This window comes from Cervus canadensis, chromosome 23 (assembly GCF_019320065.1).
Source record: "Cervus canadensis isolate Bull #8, Minnesota chromosome 23, ASM1932006v1, whole genome shotgun sequence".
In the NCBI taxonomy this organism is placed as follows: Eukaryota; Metazoa; Chordata; class Mammalia; order Artiodactyla; family Cervidae; genus Cervus; species Cervus canadensis.
Genome location: NC_057408.1, coordinates 15007578 through 15023191, shown reverse-complemented (window position 1 = coordinate 15023191; position 15614 = coordinate 15007578). Strand labels below are relative to the sequence as shown.

General features: G+C 42.8%; 1 pseudogene; it reads right to left on the bottom strand.

Annotated features, from left to right (window-relative positions):
• Nucleotides 1-624: 624 nt before the first annotated feature.
• Nucleotides 625-1884, bottom strand: LOC122425562 (annotated as a pseudogene).
• Nucleotides 1885-15614: the final 13730 nt, after the last annotated feature.

The following is a 15614-nucleotide window of genomic DNA, read 5'->3' as shown; positions in this document are numbered from 1 at the left end:
ATACAAACACCAAGACCAAAATGCTAAAGTATTGGTATTGTGTGTCAAATTTCCCCCATTAACTTAAAAAAAAGTGTAAGCTTATGTACCATAGAGGTTATTAAATGAAACTAGAATTAACATGCCAAATGTTTCACTTTTAATAGACACAGCTCCTGTGTTGAGTTTTACACAAAAGCATGTCTTTCAACATGCATCCATCATTCAATGTAATGTGATGTGAGAGCAACATTTAACATAATTCACCTGCTTTAACCCAAATACACTTACTGCTTAAGTACATCCTACAATAGAACTAACTTGAGAAAACCTGAAGATTATTTAACAGTAATAGTTTACTCAACCTGGTTGGTACATCCTAGATGAATGTTTGTGTTTAAAAATACCGAAACTTAAGTCTTTAAAATAATCCTGATTTCCACTTAGAGTAAGCATAAATCGCAAACTTGTATTACAAAACAGCTACAACTTAAGTTTTTCTTTTAAAAAATGTTGACCAAGGTCAGTGATCAGGATCAATGACATTCCCCATGTGCCACTTGTCCTGGACATGCTAGACATCCCCCCATTCCGTCCACGCCCACAGATGTTCGGCTTCCACGACTGCAGTAGCTGGTATTCACTGCTCCTTGGCTGCCTATACAATGTTTGATGGAAAAACCGCTGGATTTTCATGTAAAACTTGGTCATGTCCACCCATGCTGCTCTGGCCACCATGGCCGCCTCCATAACCACCACCCAGCTGCTGGCTGGCCAGGCCACCATAACTGTGTTTGAATAAACACCACCGCTTGCTCCTGCTGTAGAAGTCAAGAAGAGTTCTGCATATTTGCATTGCATATTTGCTTTGTCTTTTGACATAGCTGCCACAGCATCTTCATGCGTTGCAAACTCGTCATCTGCTTCACCAGTTACTCTGCCATCAGGACCAATTTCAATATGTACTCTCACAGGGTTGGGTGGTGAGAAAGGATTATAAGTGCCGTTCTCAGTAGCTCTGTGAGATAATCCTTGAGTGTGTGCAGTGTCCTGTTCCACGGTGTCCTCCGGAAAGTAGAGCCACCGTCCCCGTATCTGTGATCTGGCGTTCCTGAAAAACAGTAATTGAGGTCTCTTCCAAATTTATCTGACCCAAATCCATAGCCATTATAATGATCATAGCCTCCATAACCTCCACGGTAAGCACCATGCCTCGTCCTTCTGAAGGCAGCTCCTCTTCCGTGCTGTGATGCCCTCTGCCAGCCCCAGGTCTGTCATAGGGACCTGGCCACTGCTCAGCCATAGGTTTCCGTAGTGGGTCACAGTGACTTCTAACTTCAGCTCCACTGCTCTTAAAGATTCCGATGTACCTGTGCCCTATTCTTTCCTTGAGTTTCTTTAGAGCCTTTTCAGCTATTTCCTGTGAAGCAAAACACATGAAGGCCTCCCCGATACTCCTCCCCTGGAAGTCCACCGGCAATGTTAGCCCATCTGGCACGATTTCCAGCCCTGCGAAGAACTGAACGATTTCTTCCTTGCTGTATCCAAAGAGGAGTCCTCTAAGCCATACAAAGCCATCATTGGCCACGTCGGGACTATTTGGACCAGTATGCTTTAACACCCAATCCATTTCAACGTTGTTTGATTTGAATCCTTCAATATGTCTGTGTCCCAGTTTCCCTGTCTTTTTTCATGGCCAGTTTGACTTCATCTTCTGATTCCAGTTCAGCAAAAGCCTCGCCACTTGGTCTGCCTTCTCTGGTGTAGATGAAACAAATACCTTGAGTCCCATTTTGAATTTTGCAGTCAGAAAAAAACCCACTGCACTTCGTCTGCCAAGCAACACCAAGGCCAGCCCCAGACCTTCGCCACGAACCCCTCCACGCCTTCGGTGCCCAGCATCATCGTCTCTTGGTGCTGGCGTCGAATCAGACTGCCCACACAACTTTGACGCAGCTAAAAGGGAAATACAAGACCCCGATCTTTAAAGAGTCAAAGCTTACCATGACAGGGAGAGGAGAAACAGCAAATAATGAATATGATTAAAATATCAGTTGATGTTTTCTTACTACATGCCCTTGAAATATTGTCAATCAGCGTGTCTCTCTTGCCGGTGAAACAGATGAATGTGATATTACAACACCCATCACTGCCCAGCAATGATCGCCCTACATTGTTGTGTTCTCTTTCAAAGTGCTGGGCAAGGATTTTTCATTAAATGCATCATTTACAGCTCACTGCAGTGTTCCGCAAAGTCAATACATATCCTTAACAGAAAGCAAAGAATGAAGCATGTGAGAGAGAGAGACGGAGCGTGGATCCAGCAATTGTCAGGAGCCCAGGGCACGCATTCCATCCTGACGCCAGGCTCACTGTCAGCGCCTTGGACTGCAAGCAAAGAGGAAAGGCCTGTATCTGCATATTTATCTACCATTCTGGGTTCCCTTGACGGCGGGGTTCTGGGAGTAAAATGGATCTGGGAGTAAAACGGAAATAGTGGGCAAATACAATTTGGAGAGATGGTAGTCGACCAGCTAGATATTCTCATCACATTACAGTCCCCAAAGTAACAGGAAACATTTTGCCAAAATGGAATAAAATGACCATGAATGACTTTCCCTCTTCCTGTTGTTGTTATTATTCAGCCTCTAAGTCGTGTCAGACTCCTTGCTACCCCATGGACTGCAGCACACCAGGCCTCCCTGTCCCTCACTATCTCTTGGAGTTTGCCCAAGTTCATGTCCATTGAATGTGTGATGTTATTCAACCATTTTATCCTTTGCTGCCCTCTTCTCCTTTTGCCTTCAATCTTTCCCAGCATCAACATCTTTTCCAACAGCTTTCAAAAGCTACTGAGAAGGGGAAGCATAGTGAAGATCCTTTATCAATTATAATTTGGGTATCAATCCATGGAAATTTTTAATGGTTTTAAGCTGACATTTTTTGAGAGTAGTTGCCTTAAAATGATACCAACTATGCATCAGTAATGCAGATATTTTGGAAGCAGTTTCTGAAGCCATACTATGTGCCAAGCACTGTGTGAGGGAAGAGGGAATGAAAACAAATAACAAAAAGCAGTCACTTTTCTCAAGAAACTTAGGGTTGAGTTGAGCTAGCAAGCTATCATAAAGTTAAAACCATAGAAGAAGGCACTTGTCAAGAATCTTGTACGACACAGGGAATATAGCAAATATTTATTAGTAACTATAAATAGAATATAGTCTTTAAAAATTGTAAATCATTATATTGTACATCTGTAATTTATATAATATTATACACCAACTATGCTTCAATAAGTGGAGAAGGAAATGGCAGCCCACTCCAGTATTCTTGCTGGGAGAACCCCATGAACAGGGGAGCCCAGCGGGCTACAGTCCTTGGAGTTGCAAAGAGTCGGACATGACTTAGTGACTCAACAGTAACACTTCAATAAGGGGCTTCCCCTGGTGGCTTAGTGGTAAAAAATCAAAAACAAAAAACCCTCATGCCGATGCAGAAAACACAGGTTTGATCCCTGGGTGGGGAAGAGCCCCTGGAGAAGGAAATGGTAACCAACTCAGAATTCTTGCCTGGGAAATCTCATGGACAATGCGATTTTTAGACTAAACAACAACAACAACATACTTCAAAAAAGACTTCCTGACAAATAAGCGTATTAAGATAAATGTAGCTCTGTTTACAGGGACATAGTTATATCAGCAATACAGGCAATTAGTCAAAAATATTTGTCTTAATAGAAGCCAAAGCTCACTTGTGATTACTATTATTATTGTTATCATTATTAAAGAATTTAAATGATTTAAATTTACTATGTTGTTAGTATAGCAGGCTAAGTAAGTTGGCCATGTGTTCAAGGAGAAAAGAAATGAGTGTGATCCACATGGGCAATTTGTTCCTTGACCTTGTGTTAATTCTTACTTTCTGTCTGCTTGGTTTCTTTGTTTTGCTTCAGAATCTGCTTGGGAAGGAATTCTGAATATGTCTATAAGGAAAAAATTACTTCCTGGGATACCATATTTTTAGGGAAATTTTCCTTCTTTTTTTCAGTGGCTGTTGGTGGTTTAGAAAACAGTGTGAAGGGACAAACCCGTGGAGTGTTTATAAAGAGAGGACACCTGGAGAGCATTGTTTTAGAATAAAAATCTTTCATCAGCACAGATGTACTTTTTCATCTGGGTTCTGGCCCCAGCAACCAAGGTGTCAGTGAATTTCTAGGAGAAACTGGATTTTACAGGTGCCTTCAAATGCTTTGCATTTGGCCCTGGTTTCCGAGAATTTACTGGAAAGTCAAGGGAGCTCTCCAGTGAGCCGCCTATCTGATCTGAAATAAAAAATAGAGTTAGGATTCACCGGGGGCAAGCTGGCGGCTGGCTGCTTTGTCTTTTTAGTTTGCTTCTTTGTTCTCTTTTGTGCTCAGGGTCCCAATTATGGTTAAAACAACCAGCTTTGAGCGGGCATGCATGCCAGCTTGGCATAGCCCAACACCATTTAAATCTCTGCACTTGCCGAAGTACATGCAAATGTTTTTTTGTAAAAGAATTTCTCATTTGGAGATAGATTTTTACAGCTCTTTCTTTCCTTCTCTTTTCTTTCATTTTTGGTTTCAAATCTATTATTTTATCCACTACCTGCAGTCTTTGGTGGAAGACATGAGAGTGATTGAAGGTGAAGAGAAAGGCCAAAAGTAGAAGAATTTGATTATTTTATGCAAGTCATGGAAAATATAGTAGGGGTGATGGCATTTGCAGAGCTACTTAGAATAATTGTCTTATGTCTTCTGAGACTCAAAAATGGCTTTTAGATTTTGTTTGTTTGTTGTTGGGCTTAAACCAGTCAATGCAGCATTTCATTTCTGTGTCTTAAATCTGAAATGCTCGAATCTGCAGAAACAGAATTGCTCTGCTGTCACTAAATTATGTATTTCTCATTTAGAAAACTTTCCAAGTTGACTGTAAATAAATTAACTCTAGTTCTGAATAAATTAAGACTTTTTATTTTGTTGGTATTCTTAAGGTGCCTATAAGGGTCCAAGGTTTTCATGACTACTTCTCAGGTAAAAACTTTACATCTAAAACAACTTACTCACCTAAATTAATTTTATCTTTTTAATGAGGCAATTTAGTCAAACTTTACTTTTCCTGCATTATTAACATCTTTGCATATTTCACAGACATGCAAAATTTCAAATGTAAAAATGATACACAAATGATAAGAAGAACAAGAAGAACGGAGTTATATTAGAAGTGCCAGAATTATATTAGAAACTAAATAAATACCATTTGAATGAATTAATAAATGATAATGGCTGACATTCTGCGAATATTAGATACGTGGCTGGCATGGTGCTAAGGATTGTTTTAAGGACAGCTTTGTTGAAATATAATTCGTATTATTACAGTTTACCCATTTAAACTGTACAATTCACAGCTTTTAGTTCCTTCGCTATGTGCAGCCATCACCACAGTCAACCTCAGAAGGTTTTTATCACCGCGGAGGAGACTCTGCCCCGCCTCTCCCTCCGGCCCCGGCAGCCACTAGCCTACGTGCTGTCGGTGCAGATTTCTCCACTCCGCACGTTCACATGAAGGGCATCAGAGTGTGTGGTCTTTGTAAGCGTGTCTGTCTCTCAGCATGATGTTTTCAAGGCTCGTCCAGGCTGTAGCGTGTACCAGCACTTTATTTGGGCAGCGTGTCTCACGGTCAGTCACCGCGGAAGCCTCCGCAGGGGTTTCTGTTGTGTCTCCACAGGTCAGGCGAACAGAATGAGCCTCAGGATAAGCAGGTGACTGGCCCGCGGTCACACAGTGCAGGAACGGGAACCCGCACTCTCAGCCATTTTCCTGTTGTCGAGAAGCTTCTCCAGTCTTGGGCAGTTTGGGACTCTGAGGTCCTTCTAGAGACCCGGGCAGAGAAGGGTCTCAGGTACCCCCTGCTGCCGTCTGGGGCTGTCTTAGGAGACTGCGGGGCCATAATGCCGCCCGGCTGGGCCTTGTTCAGGAAATGGGCGGTATGTTTTGTTTGGGGCGCGCTTTGAAGCACAGACTGCTGTGAGGAGAACTGAAATGGAGAACTAAAACGGTGATAGATTCTTCTCAGGATGAAGGTTTTCCCTGGGGCGTTGACAGTGGACACACCTTGGGGACAGAGGCGGCTGGTTCGCTGTCAGGGTTCTGAGGAGGGCAGGCTGAAGCGAAGGCAGTGATTCCCGCTGGGACAGGAAAGACCTTCCGCCCCTCTTCCAAAAGCCGGCGCCGCCGGCATGCGCCCAGCTCCTACAGCCTTCCCTCAGCGCGGTGAAACGTGTTCACTTGCACAAATCTCCCTCAATTTGTGTGTGAGTGTGCTCCCCCCCCCCTTCTATGGCATCTGGATGATTTACACCTTGGTTCTCATGCATGAGACTACTAGGTTAAAAGAGGCTGAGGGAACAGTGACGTCTGGGCTCTCCTGTGCTCAGTTCTGTGAAGGGCTGGGCTTCCCAGGTGGCGATCGAGGTCAAGAACCCGCCTGCCCGTGCAGGAGGCGTAACAGACATGGGTTTGATCCCTGGGTCGGGAAGATCCCCTGGAGGAGGGCACGGCAACCCACTCCAGTTTTACTGCTTGGAGAATCCCATGGACAGAGGAGCCTGGCGGGCTGCAGTCCATGGGGTCGCAAAGAGTCAGACGTGACTGAAGCGACTGAGCAAACACGCACGTGAAGGGCCTGTAATACCTGCTCGATGTCACCTCTTAGAGTAACTAAAGAACTCAAGGATCAAGGTGGTGGAGCAGTCCTGGAAGATCATCATGGGCCTCGGAGGCAGAGCGTCTCCCAGCTCGGAAATCTCTGCCCCTCTGGAGATGGTGGGTGTCGGGGACTGCTTCTTCTCGGGTCATTCTGCCTCCACGGAACATCCACGCCCAGTAGACTTGACTTGAGCTGTGGTCTGCCATCCAGGGTCCTGTTCCTGTGGACACCCTCTAAAGCCCCAGATTTCCATGGGGCACATTTAATGGCCAAATGATTTGCAACAGTGGAGAAATATTTGTGCTCCTACCCTCACTGAATGCTCAGTGCTCAGCAGAAGAAGGCTGTGCACTTTGTTAATTCAGCAAAGGCCCACCGCGCCCCCTTCATGGCCAGCACAGCCCAGGCACGCTGGACACGTCCATGAGCGGAAGGTCCCCGTACTTGTGGAGCTGAATCCTAGTGCTTCACGGCCCTTGCTTTTTTCTTCCTTTTTAAAAATATTCTGCTCCATATGTATTTTTTTAGGCATTTCACTGATAATTAGAATCTCCATCAGAGGACAAGTTGGGTAGGTTAAAAAAAATTGAATTCATTTTGCTATTTCAGTTCTATTAAAAAGAAATTATGTGGAGTTGTGGTTTCACCTAATAGACAAAAGGCTGTTTTTACATTATTCTCATATTTCAATTATCTATGCTAACCCTTACGCCTGTTTCCACGGATAATAGCTGGCTTCACTTCTGGAGCTTATTCTGAGTGGGTTTCATTTTCGTTTTGCTTCAATATCACTGTCAAAAAAAAAGAATTGGGAGATTTCCTCCACACATAAATAGAGAGGGAAAATATTTTGTAGTTCCTCTCTTCAGAAGGATGATCTAGATAAATTTGTACATATTTTATTTCTAGCCATCAACAGCACAGCACAACGCAAGCCACTTCAATTACTTCAGCAACAAGCTAGCAATGCAACTTTATCATTTCAATTTTTCATGTTTTCTCTTTGACTTGATGCGTGTTCTACGCAGTATATCAGCAAAATCTCATCAGCCCCAGCCTCCTTTAGGCTAATAAATCTCAGTCACAAATTAATCTCACACAGAATGAAAAAAGGAAGATCGCAACAGGAAAAAGCTAATGGCCACAGTCAGTCACCACCGTATTTCCCAAGATAAATACTCTCAAGCCATGCTATGAGAGTTTCAGATTCTTTGTGTGCATGCTCAGTCACTAAGCTGTGTCTGACTCTTTGAGACCCGATGGACAGTAGCCCACCAGGCTCCTCTGTCCATGAGATTTCCCAGGCAAGAAGACTGGAGTGAGTGAGTTGCCATTTCCTTCTCTAGGGGATCTTCCCAACCCAGGGACAGGACCCACATCTCTTGTGTCTCTTTCATTGGCACGCGGATGGTTGACCATGAGTGCCACCTGGGAAACCCTAGATTCTTTAACCAGTGTCACTGTTATCACATTGGCTGTTGCTTTCATTGCTTTGACTGCCATGATTCTGTGGGGGCAACGTGACCTTTGGGTGATTGTTTATTCAACCAATGAGGTCATTGGTGTCCCAATCACAAGGTGAGAATTGTTCACGCAGCTTGAATGATGATTTTGCTCCCACTGAACTTGGATCTTTCACATCAGTCTTCCTTCAAATGTAAGAGCTGGATACATTTCTATCATTAGGAAGGAAATTTCCCTTCAAACACCTAGATGGACCCAGAGCCTACACCCACAGCAGTGTTGCTTCTTATTCTTTCTTGAGCGGGAAGCTTGCTGATGTAAAATGTTTCCATTCGAGGACCTACAACATCACGTATAAAGAAATGAAAAGTCATATTTTGCAGTCATGGCAAACTACTAAATGTCAGAGGAAACAGAAAAAAAGAAAATAGAATGTGGACTGTTTGTTTCTTTTTTTTCAGTGTCCAGAGTCAATGTTATGAGACAATACTGTGAATGAAGACATTAAAATACAGCTTTGATTACACCGAATGTGTTTTGTTAGACACAAATGATCTCTGTGGAGAATTTTGCCAAATGAGTTTGGTAAAAATGTCATCATCACCAAGGGAGCATGGTTACCTATTAAGTAAATCTTAAACCAGAGTCACCAAAATGTAAGTCTTATTTATAACACCTCTGTGTTTCTACAAATTTTCAAATGAAGTTAGTCACCATGTACTAAGATGTTTGTCACTCCATGGGGAACACGCCCTGAATGAACTGTTTAAAACATTGAAGAAATATGGACACTAATTAAAGTTATATGATATTTGAGAGGCCAAACAGGTTTGTTAAAAAGCTTTGAAGCCGCTAATTAAAAATGAAAATCATTAAAATATAAACACATGGTGTTTTCTTTCTTTTTTGGTTCAGTGCATGAAGCCATCAGATTAAATTCTTTGCCTTAAGTATTGTATTTTTGGTTAGCACCTGCAATTAAATTTTCTGCCATTTATTTCTTCAGTTCTCCCATTAGCTGTGAAAAATCATTCAGAGGTGGCCCAAAGGAGATAGGGTGCTGGTGTTACAGCCAGCCATTGATGTAACGTAAAATGTTCTTGTTCATTTTTACATGGCTTTGTTCTCTGTCCCTGTCTTTTTCTTTTTCAATATAAATCCAAGGTAGACTGTGACAACTGGTTCTTTGTGTTCTCTTTGTTGTGGCCTCTTGGGTCCCTTCTTTAAACTTAATAAAGACTGAGACTAAAGATTTCTTAAACATGTCAAAGAACAAGATAGCAACAGATATCTGGTAGGGCCAAAGAATGCCTGAGGAAAGCAGCGTTGCAAGACGCAGATGATTCCAAAATCAAAATGGAAAAAAACATGGCAACAGAGCTGCTGCTTCTCCAGTCTCCAGGCGCTGATCCACTGGCTTCAGTCCAAAGTGATGAACCTCTAGCTCCACAGGATTTTTAAATTTAATTTTTGGTTTTCCTTTTTTTTTTTTTGATTGGCTATTTTCCTTTCAGTACTGGAATTTGAGATCTGAAATAACAAACAATCCAGGGATTTCTGTTGACAAAGCTAGAATTTCACATATTTTTACTGATCCCACCCCTGATCATAAACTAGGTAACTATCGGATGAAAGGTTTGCCTTACCCAATGAAACACCTTTAGGGCCTTGCCCTTACATTTCTCCAGATTCCTCTCCTGTCCCTATGTGTTTATGATTCAACACAACAAGGATACAGAAAACTTAGCTACAGTGTTGATATCAATCCCCTATCATTATTCATTTAGGTTATTTCAGATTCTTAACAAATTATATAATATCTCATTATAAATCTCCCAGGTGGTGCTAGTGCTAAGGACCTCAAATGCCAATATAGGAAACATAAGAGACACAGAATCCATCCCTGGGTTGGGAAGATCCCCTGCAGGAGGGCCTGACAATCAACTCCAGTATTCTTGCCTGGAGAATCCCATGGACAGAGGAGCCTGGCGGGCTACCGTCCATGGGGTCGCAAAGAGTTATACATGACTGAAGTGACTTAGGATGCACACATGTTTAACTAATACCTGCTTACATAAATGTAGGACAAATTTCTATTATTAACTAGGAGAATGAATAAAGTAGATAAGTATGCTTTATTTTATCAGTTCAGTTCAGTCGCTCAGTCGAGTCCGACTCTTTGCGACCCCATGGACTGCAGCAAGCCAGGCTTCCCTGTCCATCACCAACTCCCAGAGCTTGCTCAAACTCACGTCCATTGAGTCGGTGATGCCATCCAACCATCTCATCCTCTGCTTTATTTTAAACATTCTGCCAAAAATCCCCTCCAGAAAAATCTGTAGACATTCACTTACTCTTTAAACAGCAATATACAGAAACGTCTCTGTAATATTTTTTGTTCTGAAAAATCACCAAAAATTTAATAGAAAGAAGAAAAAGAAGAGGAAAGGGATTGTGCCAAAGGAGCTCATTTTTCTCTATGAAGTTTTCAAGAATCCCTCAGTGAAATAAATTTTCTTTTAAAAGTTTCATTTTGATTTATTTTTTATATTCCTTTCTCATCCTTTCTTTTTCTTTGGGACAACCTTAAGGGTTTTTCCCATGTCAGAAATAGCTGTTGTCAATAGTCTTCCAGGGTCAGTCAAAACTTTTAGTAAAAAGCAATTCTTAGGCACAAGTTCGCATGCACCGCTGGTGCCCCCCGCCCCCCAACCCAGGGCTGGGTGTAGTTGGAAGGAAGCACCTGTGGGCCTTTGCTCTTGAACAGAGAATATCACACAATGGTTTAGATATTGCCCGAGTTGTAGCTGGACTTCCCTGGTGGCTCAGACGGTAAAGAATCTGCCTGCAATGCCGGAGACCTGAGTTTGATCCCTGAGTTGAGAAGATCCCCTGGAGGAGGAAATGGCAACCCACCCAGTATTCTTGCCTGGGAAATCCCGTGGACAGAGGAGCCTGGCTACAGTCCATGGGGTCATGAAGAGTCGGACATGACTGAATGACTTGGTTTTTTTTGAGTGTTATTTGTGTTCAGATTTAAGTGTGAAAAAAATCTTCAACCATTTCTAGTTTTCCTTTCACAATAGTGCTACATTCCACTCAGGCAGAGCGCTCTGAATCACCTTGACCATCCAACACCGTCTGCAGTGCCAGCACCCCAGCCTGATCTCCTGGGTCCTCCTGTCTGGGCTGTCCCGGTAACTTAATGGCAGTTGCTTCCTGCTTCCCGCTTGCGTTTGGCCTAGTCTGGTGGTCTGGGTGGTAAAGCCAAATGAAATCACGTGTCTTGCTCTAAATTCTCTGCTGAATTTCCATGGCAATAGGATGGCACAGCTCAGGAGGCGCTGCCGAGTCTGGGCCCGTCTGACGCTGGCCTCCTCTCCTTCCGCTCTCCCCGTCCAGCCTTCTTTCTGGCTCTCCCGGGTCGAGCTCGTTCCTGTCTTGGGGTCTTTTCACTTCCTCTGGTCTCGGCGTCTCCTCTCAGAACGCTTCTCTCCCAGTTCCTTGTGTGGCTGCTACCTCCTCACCACTCCGTTCTCAGCTTGCGTGTTACTTCCTTGAACGACCTTCTCAGACTACCTTGTCTGAAATAGCACCTTCCACTCACCGCTCTCTATGTCACCTTCACATTTTTGTTCTTCCTCAGAGCATTTATTAGGAACTGAACTTATGTGACTGATGACTCAGTTTCCATGTCCTGCCTCCATATTCCTCAGAGGAGTGTAAACACTATGGTGCAGACATCTTGTCTACCATATTCACCAGTGCCTGAAACAGAACTGACCCTCATAACTGTTCATTGAATTAATTGTCTTTGAAACCTCTGTCTCCCCTTATCCAATCAGTTTCCTATTTGATTGATTTTTATTCCTAAATTTTTCTCACCTCTGTCTATACTGTATTGTCTTTCTCTTTCAGTTGAACTTTATGTCCTCTGTCCTAGGCTTCTGGATGAGCCTCCTAACTCATCTCCCCATATTCCTTTCTCTCCAATACATCATGTAAACTTCTCAAGAGAGTATTTTGGTCAGGGGCTTCCCTGATGGCTCAGACAGTAAAGAATCTGCCTGCAATTCGGGAGACTGGGGTTCGGTACCTGGGTTGGGAAGATCCCCTGGAGAAGGGAATGGCAACCCACTCCAATATTCTTGCCTGGATAATTCCATGAACATAGAAGCCTGGTGGGCTATGGTCCACGGCGTCACAAAGACTCGGACACAACTGGGCGGCTAATGGTTTACTTTCACTCTGGTCATATGGTTTTCAGGTTTAAAACCTCTAGTAGATTTTTCTAGCCTGAAAGCACCTTGGCGACCCATTTCAGTACCTTCCTTCATTATGACTGTCCAGGGCACATAGTCTGGGAGTTGGTGATGGACGGGGAGGCCTAGTGTGCTGCAGTCCACGGGGTCACAAAGAGTTGGATATGACTGAGTGACTGAACTGAACTGAACTGAGTGCACATACATCATTAATGCAATTAGACTTGCTTTCCTCTAACTGCAATAGTCAGTATATGACCCATGAACCCATTTCCCTGGAGTCCTTACCTTGAACGTATAAGTGAATTTTTAGAGATCAAATTTCTTTCTTTTTACTGGGTTGTGAAATTGGAGAAGTTGAGTTTCCTGAAAGACCAAGTTCCCTGGCCTCCTGGTCATAGCCCATCAGCAGCAAGACAGAGGGAAAAAAAAAATCCAATACATAAAAGACATTAGAAGTGATTGCAAGAGTGAGAAGGAAAGAGAGAAAAAGGGCTGATCTCATTTGAGTGCTTGGATCCAGCCATATCTGAATTTACCTCTGCCCTTTACTTAATCAACTGGGGAAGTCAATGAATTTCTAGGTTTTTAAAAATAGATTACTCTCTTTGAGAAAACTACTTTGGTTCAGGTTTCCATCACTTTCAGTCAAGATTTCTGATTAATGTGACCTGTCTTTCAAACCCTTCTACAATGTGATCAAATCTTACTTGACTCCCTCACCTCTTCCTTCTACTCTCCATGCTCTCAACACCCTTCTGCACTTTTAGCTTCTCCTCCTGTCACTCAGGGCTGCTTCTTCCTGCTTTCCTCTTCTAAACCCCCTCTAGTATTTCATGTTTTTGACATTTATTTAAAAGTAACCATACAAATACCATCTTATGGTATTTATGCAGTTCATCATCTATGTTGCAGATTAGGAGGTCAAAATGCAGCTGCCTGGAGGGTTCAGGACTTTTATGTAAATGTATGAATTGAGCCTGTGTAATATGAAGAGTGGTGACATGGTGATTGTAAGCTCTATGTCCTGCCTAAGAGCATTCTAATTTAAAAATTTTAAAAACAGTGTGTTGCCCAAATGAGGCAGGCTGGTTGGATCTAGTCTCTGGCAGTTAGTTTGCAAACTCTTTATTTATTTATAATCATTTACTTTTTGCTGTCTGATTTATCCACACATTTTTAGAACACTGAAACCAGGGACCTTGTATTGATGCATCTTTTATTTCCTGCAATGCCTGCAAAATAATAGCTACTCAGTACATAGGGCTTGGTGGACTGACAGTGCTGGTTGTGCTGTAGGGTTTATTAACTGTGTTGTTTCCCCACCATCCTTCCATGCCCGCCCCGCCCCTGCCAGCTCTTAATAGGAAATGAAGTTTCAGCGAGGAGAGTTCAAGGTTGGGTAGTTGTCTTTACTTTCCTCTAGGGGACCATCAGCATCACATTCCTTAGAAATATCATTTTAAAAAAGAGATTCAAACTTTTTTTTTTAAGAGGGTAAAAGAGTTTTCAAGTTCACAACATGTTTTTTCTGTTCACATGATCACCTTATGGCATCACCTTATGGTAGTCATCACCTTATGGCAGCAGAAGGGGACCTCACAAATCATGTATTCTAATCCTTCTCCCAATGAAGAGATGCTTTTTATAAGCCCACGGCAGATGCTTCTACTTGAGCATTTCCAGGGATTGGAAGGTCAGTCCCTTGTTGAGTAAGCCTGTTTCCTTGTAAAGCATCACTAATCAGAAAGTCCTTTCTGATGGCTAGCCAAAATCAACACCCTTAAACTTTGGACTTACTGTATTTAGTTCTGTTTAACAAATATACAACATCTCCTTGTTGCAAATATGCATAGGTTTTCAAAATATTCAAGAAAACAAATGAAAAGGTAATAAAAAGAAGTTGTGCTAAGTCAAACTTCCTTTGTATTATCATGATTCCTTAAGAGATTTGTGTAGGATGTATGGAACATGGACACAGTCAGAATGAACTTCTAATTATGCAGTGTTCAGGTTTAGGAAGCACTTTCAGTACATAAAGTTGTGTGATGCTTATAACTCTGTGAGCTGTGTGTTACTATCCTGATTTATGTACTCAATACCACCATTGCCTCAGGTTTCTGAAAAAGGCAGTAACTTCTACAAGTCTACCCTCCACAAGGAGGGAACAGCACCGGGGTCAGCCCTTCTGAATCTCTCTGCCTTTTTCTTCTCCTCTCTCTGTAAACCCTCTTAGCTGGATGTCCAGGAGGCCCTACGCTGAGTCTTGTAAATATCTTCTGTTGGGTCTTTTTCAGTTTGTTCTGCTTTTATTAGATTTTATACTGATGGACATTTTCATAAAAGCTCATTTTCCTTAATTTTCAGTAGCTCTAAATAATCTCTGTATTTACCCAAGGTCTTTCGGTTCTTCAGAAATAATTTAATAATTGGTACAGAAAATATTATAGGATGGATTATGATGTGGGATGATATGATAAAACGCTTCTTAGTTTTAACTTTTGTTTAACCACATCTTTTATTGATTGCCTTACCCACTGTTTCCACAGTGTGGGGAGTTGGTACCAAAATGCTGGACTGCCCACTAAGCTATAGATATCTGAGGGGAGGCTTGACCTGGAGGACTTGTTCTATCCCCAGAGACAAACTGGGGCCCCTATTGCCATAGTCACTTTTGATGAAAAAGGTTACAACCACTTTTACATGGATGATACTATGGAACACTTGTTATGAGTTTTTCCCTGATACATAAAATGTTAGGCTGAACAGTGGAAGTAGAAATGACTTGAATCACAATTCACCCCACAGATCGTTTACCCGGCTAATAACGCTATTCTTAGCTTAGATGGCGCTTGTTGCGGCCCCCACAGAGGGGGGTGTACCTTCCGTTCATCCCAAATTTGGTTCGGGTGTTGAAACTGATGATGCCACACCTGCACCCAGAGGGTATGAAAAGGTTTCTGACTCATACTGAGGCCTTCTGGGGAGAGCAAGGCGGGTTGCGAGCAGGTCTGAAAATGGGGTGAGAGAGTAGGGAAAGGAGGTTGGCTTGGAATTATGTTCGGGGGCTCGGGTTGGGATGAAGGTTCCCTCCCATGGGCTGGGGCTTGCATGCTTGAACTTTTGGTTGGCACCGAAGAGGGAGCCCCCAGGCTCTCCTGCCAGCTTACCTGGGTGTGT